Raw genomic sequence first — 8,041 nt, 5'->3', positions numbered from 1 at the left:
ACTTTTTGACAAGAGGGCGGTTATTTTTATTGATTTCTATTTCAAGTAAAAGTAATAATTGAGCTTTATATAATTGAGCTTTATATAGCGCAATATCCACTAAATGTGCTCAAAGCGCTTTACAAGGGGTCCCTGGTCAACAGCAACATTTAACATGTAGGACGGGACATGACGCCTGTGAGGCGATATTATAATTTTTCAGACAACGTTGTTTAAGGCCAGGTACTCATTTTACACCTGACTACGGTGAGAGAATGTGAGTAAAGAGCCTTTTCCAAGGACTCAACTATGCGCCAAGCCGTGGCTCGAACCCAGGACCTTCCGATCTGAAAGCGAGTGTAATACCACTAGATCACATAGCCGTAAAAGATTTCGAGTTGAAATAAAATTGTTTAGCCACAGAACGGTGGGAAAAAAAACAGGGATTCTCAATTAAAATTTAAATGTTGACAATATTATTATTATTACACTTCGGATTCTTCAATTTCCTAACCGCACAATGTCTTACAAGGGAAATAATCCTGTCAAAATTTGTTTTAGTTTTGTTTATTCATGAGTCGCCTCCCTTACATCGCTTGTCAATTCGAGTTTATCCAAATGAATGGTTCATCCAAAACGAAACTCGTTATAACTCGATTACTATTTGGTGTAGGGACATGAATTATGGATCAAATGAACGGTAAACATTCTAGTTTTTAATAGTACGGGGATCTTTAAAGCTCAGTTGGTAGAGCACTCGCTTCACACGCAAAGGGACCGAGATCGATCCTGGGTGTAGTCGAGATATTTTTCTGACCACCCCCCCCCCCACCCCCTCCTGTCCACCCAGCAGTGATTAGGTAGCTAGGTCTGTGTTAGATCCAGCGACAAGTACTTTGAGATAGATTAGCGTCCTATCCAAAGGGTAGCAAGCAATTGCTATTGTCCGTGTCACGCTATAGAAACCGGGATAAACTCCGGCTCTATGGGCCAAACGGCTCTGAAGAACTACTTTTTAAAAAAAATGGTGCCGGGAATTATTCATTTTCCAGAATAAAAAGTTGTTTTTTTTTGACATTCAAAACTAAATGGAAACTTTAAAATGAAAAAGAAGTTAAAGACACCAATGTTAATCATGTCACAAAATAAAGTGATAAAAAAGTGGCGGATAGGAATCGAACCCCGGTCCCGACTGCTCGATACGCACGGCAATATCGACTTCACCCGGGATCATTCGTAAAGTTATGGCCTGACACTGACCAAAAAAATGAGGTCAAAAGTCCAGTCTTTTGCCAAAAAAGAAAACAAATCGTGAGTTGTATTCAATAGTTCAACCAATGAAATAACTTGTTTCCATGAGCTCTACTAACGACAACTAACTAGGCGCTGCAAAAAACAAATAATGACGTCAAACTGCCAGTCCTTTTGGATTTCAGTGTCTGGCTATCGATAGTATGCAGATGACGTCATTCAGGCCTTTGTTATTGTTTTTGCCATCCTCGTTTGTGAGTTGTTCTCACTAAACTGTATTAACCAGACTATAAAAGTTCATGGTTACACAGAGTTTGTGTGTTGGTCCGTTATACTTCCGGATGACAATGTTGTGAACTCCTTGACCAAGCGCATTCTATCTATAACAAAACGATGGCTACGATCATTCTCGATCCCTTTGCGTGTGAAGGGAGCACTCTACCGACTGACCTATTGGGGAGACGAAGAAGGAGAAGGAGAATGAGAAGAAGAAGAAGAAGAAGAAGAAGAAGAAGAAGAAGAAGAAGAAGAAGAAGAAGAAGAAGAAGAAGAAGAAGAAGAAGAAAAGAAGAAGAAGGGAAGAGAGAAGAAGAAGAAGAAGAAGAGAGGAGAGGTGGTGAAGAAGAAGGAGGGAGGGGGGGGTGGTGGTGTGGAAAAAAGAGGGAGGAGGAGGAGGAGGAGGAGGAGGAGGAGGAGGAGGTGGTGGTGGTGGAAGAAGAGGAGGAGTTGGGGAGGAGGAGTGGGGGCGGGGGAGGAGAAAGAAGAGGAGGAGGACGACGACTAGAGGGAGCAAGAGGGGGAAGAGAACGAAAGCGAAAGTGGGTTTGAGTTTGAAGAAAAGGAAGAGAAAACAAACGAAAAATAATAGCAATAATTATAATAATAAACGAATCAGTCAGTTATTGTGTTATGCAAGACGGGGTTTTCCAACAGCCATTTAAAACAGGAATCTATGTAAAAACAGACGAGGACAAAATGCTGTTTCATTGCCTGCACTTTCATAAATGTAAAAATAAATATGGATCACCTGGAGAAAGAAAGCGAGAAGTGACACAACCTCCCCCCCCCCCCCCCCCGGCCCCTCGCCCCCTGCTTGGCGTATTGTTACAGTCTATTGTTGTAGTGAGTGGTAGACGCCTCTCTTGTTATGGTTCATTGTCTTTGTTGTCTCGCACCATTAACGGTATGTTTGAAGATGGGGTGAATGCATATTTATCTTCTATCCATCCACCCATCCATCCATCCATCCAGTTATCTATCTAGTTATCTATATATCTATCCATCCATCCATCTATCCATCTATCCATCCTCCCATCCATCCATCCAGTTATCTATCTAGTTATCTATCTATCAATCAATCCATCCATCTATCCATCTATCTATCTATCTATCTATCTTATGTATCTATCTATCTATCTATCCTATTCTCTACTATCTATCTATGTATCCATATCATCCATCCACCATTCCATCATCTTATCATCCATCCATCCATCGTATCCCATCCATCCATCCATCCATCTATCCATTCCCATCCATCCAGTTATCTATCTATGTATCTATCTATCTATCTATTTATCTATCTATCTATCTATCTATCTATCTATCTATCTATCTATCTATCTATCTATCTATCTATCTATCTATCTATCTATCTGTGCTTTTGTTTTGGGGGGTTTTTCGAGTGCGTCATAACTTGTTTTTTTGTTCTTATTGGTATATTTAGTTCTTTAATCAATTTTCTTCTTCTCTTCTCCTCCTCCTCCTCTCTCTTCTCTTCTTCTTCTTCTTCTTCTTCTTCTTCTTCATTCTTCTTCTTCTTCTTCTTCTTCTTCTTCTTCTTCTTCCTTCTTCTTCTTCTTCATCCTTCTTCTTTCTTCTTCTTCTTCTTCTTCTTTTCTTCTTCTTCTTCTTCTTCTTCTTCTTCTTCTTCTTCTTCTTCTTCTTCTTCTTTATCTATCTATCTATCTATCTATCTATCTATCTATCTATCTATCTATCTGTGCTTTTGTTTTGGGGGGTTTTTCGAGTGCGTCATAACTTGTTTTTTTGTTCTTATTGGTATATTTAGTTCTTTAATCAATTATTCTTCTTCTTCTTCCTCCTCCTCCTCCTCCTCCTCGTTCTTCTTCTTCTTCTTCTTCTTCTTCTTCTTCTTCTTCTTCTTCTTCTTCTTCTTCTTCTTCTTCTTCTTCTTCTTCTTCTTCGTCCTTTCTTCTTCTTCTTCTTCTTCTTCTTCTTCTTCTTCTTCTTCTTCTTCTTCTTCTTCTTCTTCTTCTTCTTCTTCTTCTTCTTCTTCTTCTTCTTCTTCTTCTTCTTCTTCTTCTATCTTCTTCTTTTTTCTTTTCTCTCATTCTTTTTTCTTTTCTTTTCTTTTCATTCTTCTTCTTCTATCTTCTTCTTCTTCTTCTTCTTCTTCTTCTTCTCTTCTTCTTCTTCTTCTTCTTCTTCTTCTTCTTTCTTCTTCTTCTTCTTCTTCTTCTTCTCTTCTTCTTCTTCTTCTTCTTCTTCTTCTTCTTTTCTCTCTTCATCATCTTTCATCTCATTTTTTATTTTTTTATTACTTATTATTATTTTATTACTTTTTTCATTATTATTATTTTTTATTATTATTTTATTATTTCTTTTATTATTATTATATTATTCATTATCTATTATTATTATTATTATTATTATTATTATTATTATTATTATTATTATTATTTATTATTATTATTATTATTATTTATTATTATTATTATTATTATTATTTTATTATTATTATTATTATTAAATGGTTATTATTATTATTATTATTATTATTATTATTATTATTATTATTATTATTATTATTATTATTATTATTATTATTATTATTAATTATTATTATTATTATTATTATTATTATTATTATTATTATTGTTGTTGTTGTTGTTGTTATTATTCTTTTAAAAAATAATTAAATTATGCCTTTTTCGCCACGACATCATAAGATATCGTCGCCTAGACATTCCACGGAGGAATATAGGACAAGACATGAAGCCTCTTAGGCGATGACATATTTCTTTTCCGACAGAGAAAACGCTATTAACGGCCAGGTACTCATTTTACACATGAATGAGGAAATATCTTGTATCCCATTCGATAGTTTTGTGGGTAGCAATAATAAACACTCCATTTAGTATGAAACAATGGAATCAGAGATGGAAGTGTGGGGAAGTAACTCTAAATGCGAATGCCGCAAGGAGTTCCTTCCCCTGACTGAGGAATATGAGGTATTCACAGATTCTTCTTCTTCTTCTTCTTCTTCTTCTTCTTCTTCTTCATCTTCTTCTTCTTCTTCTTCTTCTTCATCTTCTTCTTCTTCTTCTTCTTCTTCTTCTTCTTCTTCTTCTTCTTCTTCTTCTTCTCTTCTTCTTCTTCCTCTTCTTTTCTCTCCTTCTTCTTCTTCTTCTTCTTCTTCTTCTTCTTCTTTCTTCTTCTTTTCTTTCTTCTCTTCTTTCTTTTCTTCTTCTCTTTCTTCTTCTTCTTTTCTTCTTCTTCTTCTTCTTCTTCTTCTTCTTCTTTCTTCTTCTTCTCTTCTTCTTCTTCTTCTCTTCTTCTCTCTTATCTCTTCTTCTTCTTCTTCTTCTTTTCTTCTTATTCTTCTTCTTTCTTTTCTTCTTTCTTCTTTCATCTTTCTTCTTTTCTTCTTCTTTATCTTCATTCTCATCTATCTCATCCTCTTCTTCTTCATCTCATTATTATTATATATTATATTATTATTATATTATTATTATTATTATTAAATATTATTATTATTATTTATTATTATTATTATATATTTTATTATTATTATTATTATTATTATTATTAATTATTATTATTATTATTCATTATTATTATATTATTATCATTATTATTATTATTATTGTTGTTGTTGTTGTTATTATTATTATTTAAAAAAATAATTAAATTATGCCTTTTTCGCCACGACATCATAAGATATCGTCGCCTAGACATTCCACGAAGGAATATAGGACAAGACATGAAGCCTCTTAGGCGATGACATATTTCTTTTCCGACAGAGAAAACGCTATTAACGGCCAGGTACTCATTTTACACATGAATGAGGAAAGATATTTTTTTCCAAGGACTCAACAATGCGCCGCTCAGAGCGCGACTCGAACTCGAACCCAGGAACTTCCAATCCAAAGGCAAATGCCATATCACTACATAAACCACATCGCCGCCCATTGCCTGGTTGGTCGTCCGCCTGTAATGGTTCAATTTTAATGTTGAATGGTTGAATACGTCTATGTGGTCTAGTGGTATGACACTCGTTTTCGGATCGGAAGGTCCTGGGTTCGAGCCTCGCGCTCGGCGCATAGTTGAATCCTTGGAAAAGGCTCTTTACTCACATTCTCTCACCGTACTCAGGTGTAAAATGAGTACCTGGCCGTTAACAGCTTTGTCTTTGTCCGAAAAATTGTAATATCGCCTAACAGGCGTTATGTCTCGTCCTACATGTTAAATGTTGCTGTTGACCGGGGCCCCTTGTAAAGCGCTTTTTGAGCACGTTTAGTGGATATTGCGCTATAAATAAATCTCCAGTAAAGCTCAAATTATTTTAACAGTGATGTTGTAGGTACGTGAGAAGAATCGAGAAACGACTTACTTACTTATTTGTAATAGGACTGAAGATTTTTTTGAGGGTGTAGTAAATTCCGATTGTAGAAGGAATGCGTGCAACTGACGAAATTCTCATTTTGTAAGGGGAGCGGAATCCTTTGAAGTCTGTGATAAAACCTGTCGGAATTGTTGTCATGGTTACTATATTGTTGTTTTGACGTATAATAATAATATACGCTATAGAAAATTGATTCGAAATCTGATGAAAGTATTTTTTTGGAGTGGGTAGAAAGGGAGGGGGGGAGGGGGGGAGGGTGAAGGGGGGGGGGGAGGGGGGGGGCGAGGTTGGGAGGTGCAATAGTAGAGTGAGTGATAAAAAAGCACAGTTAATGATTGTCTTTTCGCCTTGCATAAACGAATCGAGTCTTTAAAATAAACAGCGGTTCTTAAAAAAGAGGAGGAGGACTGGTTTCATACTTTCAGGGAGATTGGAACCAGTATTTTGACGCCATACTATTGTTCTCTGTTGTGATGATATTTTCTTCACATATTATTATTATTATTGGGCATGTTCACACCGACATAGCACTGCGCTGAGACGTTGGGTCACGTTATTTAATGGACATTGCGCTGCATGGGCGGCTGAGTGGTCTAGTGATATGACTATCGCCTTCAAATATTAAGGTCCTGGGTTCGAGGCCCGCTCTGAGCGGCGCATAGATGAGTCCTTAAACAAGGCTCTTTACTCGCATTCTCTCGCCGTACTCGGGAGTATAATGAGCACCTGGCCGTTAACAACTGTTGTCTCTGTCAAAAAAAATGATTGTGATAATATTGCCAAACAGGCGTCATGTCTCGTCCTACATCTTAAATGTTGCTGTTAAAAAATTGAGCTTTATATAGGGCAATATCCACTAAATGTGCTCAAAGCGCTTTACAAGGGGTCCCTGGTCAACAGCAACATTTAACATGTAGGACGGGACATGACGCATGTTAGGCGATATTACAATTTTTCGGAGAAAGACAACGCTGTTAACGACCAGGTACTCATTTTACACCTGAGTACGGTGAGAGAATGTGAGTAAAGAGCCTTTTCAAAGGACTCAACTATGCGCCGAGCGCGAGGCTCGAACCCAGGACCTTTAGATCCGAAAGCTAGTGTCATACCACTAGACCACATAGCCGCTGCTGTTGACTATGTTCCCTACCTTTGTAAAGCGCTTTGAGTACGACTAGTGGATATTGCGCTACATAAAGGCTCTAGTTGTGTAAAAGCTAAAGTATTACATTTCATTTTTTATACTAATGAGGTTCAACAGACGTCACTTCCCTCGTAATGACGCATAGTAAGCGGTTCTAAACTATCGGAACAAAGGCGGACGCCATTATCTTCATCACCGCCCTTATGAAATGCTTCTCCGACGAGCATAAAAGTGTATCCAGAGGAGAAAAAAGATTATAAATCTGATCATGTTTTGACTTTTATACATTCTGATCACATGACATGTGAAAAATGTCTAGCCAGCATGAAGAATGAAAAGTACCGATTTTTATTTGTTTAGAACCAAGCTGCTGGTTGCTGGGCGGACGTGACATCAGACTACTGAATCCTATTGCTTTGATTTCTCTGAAATGTGTTTGTTGTTTGCCATCTTCGTCCATTTCTTCTGGGAATAATATTTAACTCGTCCCCTTCCCTTCCGGAGTTCAGAAGAGTTCAAACTCAGCTCCTTTTAAATACGTAATCAACACTTGAACACACCCCATTACTGCAATGATCTCGTCAGAATTCAAATGTTATGTCAATATTATTGACAGGTGGGAAAAATTTAAAATCAATTACGACAGGGGGAGGGAGTGATGGAGGGAGTGAAATATGAAATATTAGATTGACGACAAAATTACTTTCGTCTGCATGGAATTAAAATAAAAAGGACAAAACGGCGAAATATAAATTATGAAGAAAAATACTCTCCTTCTCTCTCTCTCTCTCTCTCTCTCTCTCTCTCTCTCTCTCTCTCCTCTCTCTACGAATACACACCCTAAGAATACGACGAAAGAAGAAGAAGAAGAAGAAGAAGAAGAAGAAGAAGAGAGAAGAAGAAGAAAGAAGAAGAAGAAGAAGAAAGAAGAAGAGAAGAGAGAGAAGGAAGAGAGAAGAGAAGAGAGAAGAAGAAGAGAAGAAGAAGAAGAAGAAGAAGAAGAAGAGAAGAAGAAGAAG

This window comes from Berghia stephanieae, chromosome 11 (genome assembly GCF_034508935.2).
Source record: "Berghia stephanieae isolate SIO BIC M18660-M18661 chromosome 11, UCSD_Bste_1.3, whole genome shotgun sequence".
NCBI lineage: Eukaryota > Metazoa > Mollusca > Gastropoda > Nudibranchia > Aeolidiidae > Berghia > Berghia stephanieae.
This window is presented reverse-complemented; position numbering follows the sequence as displayed.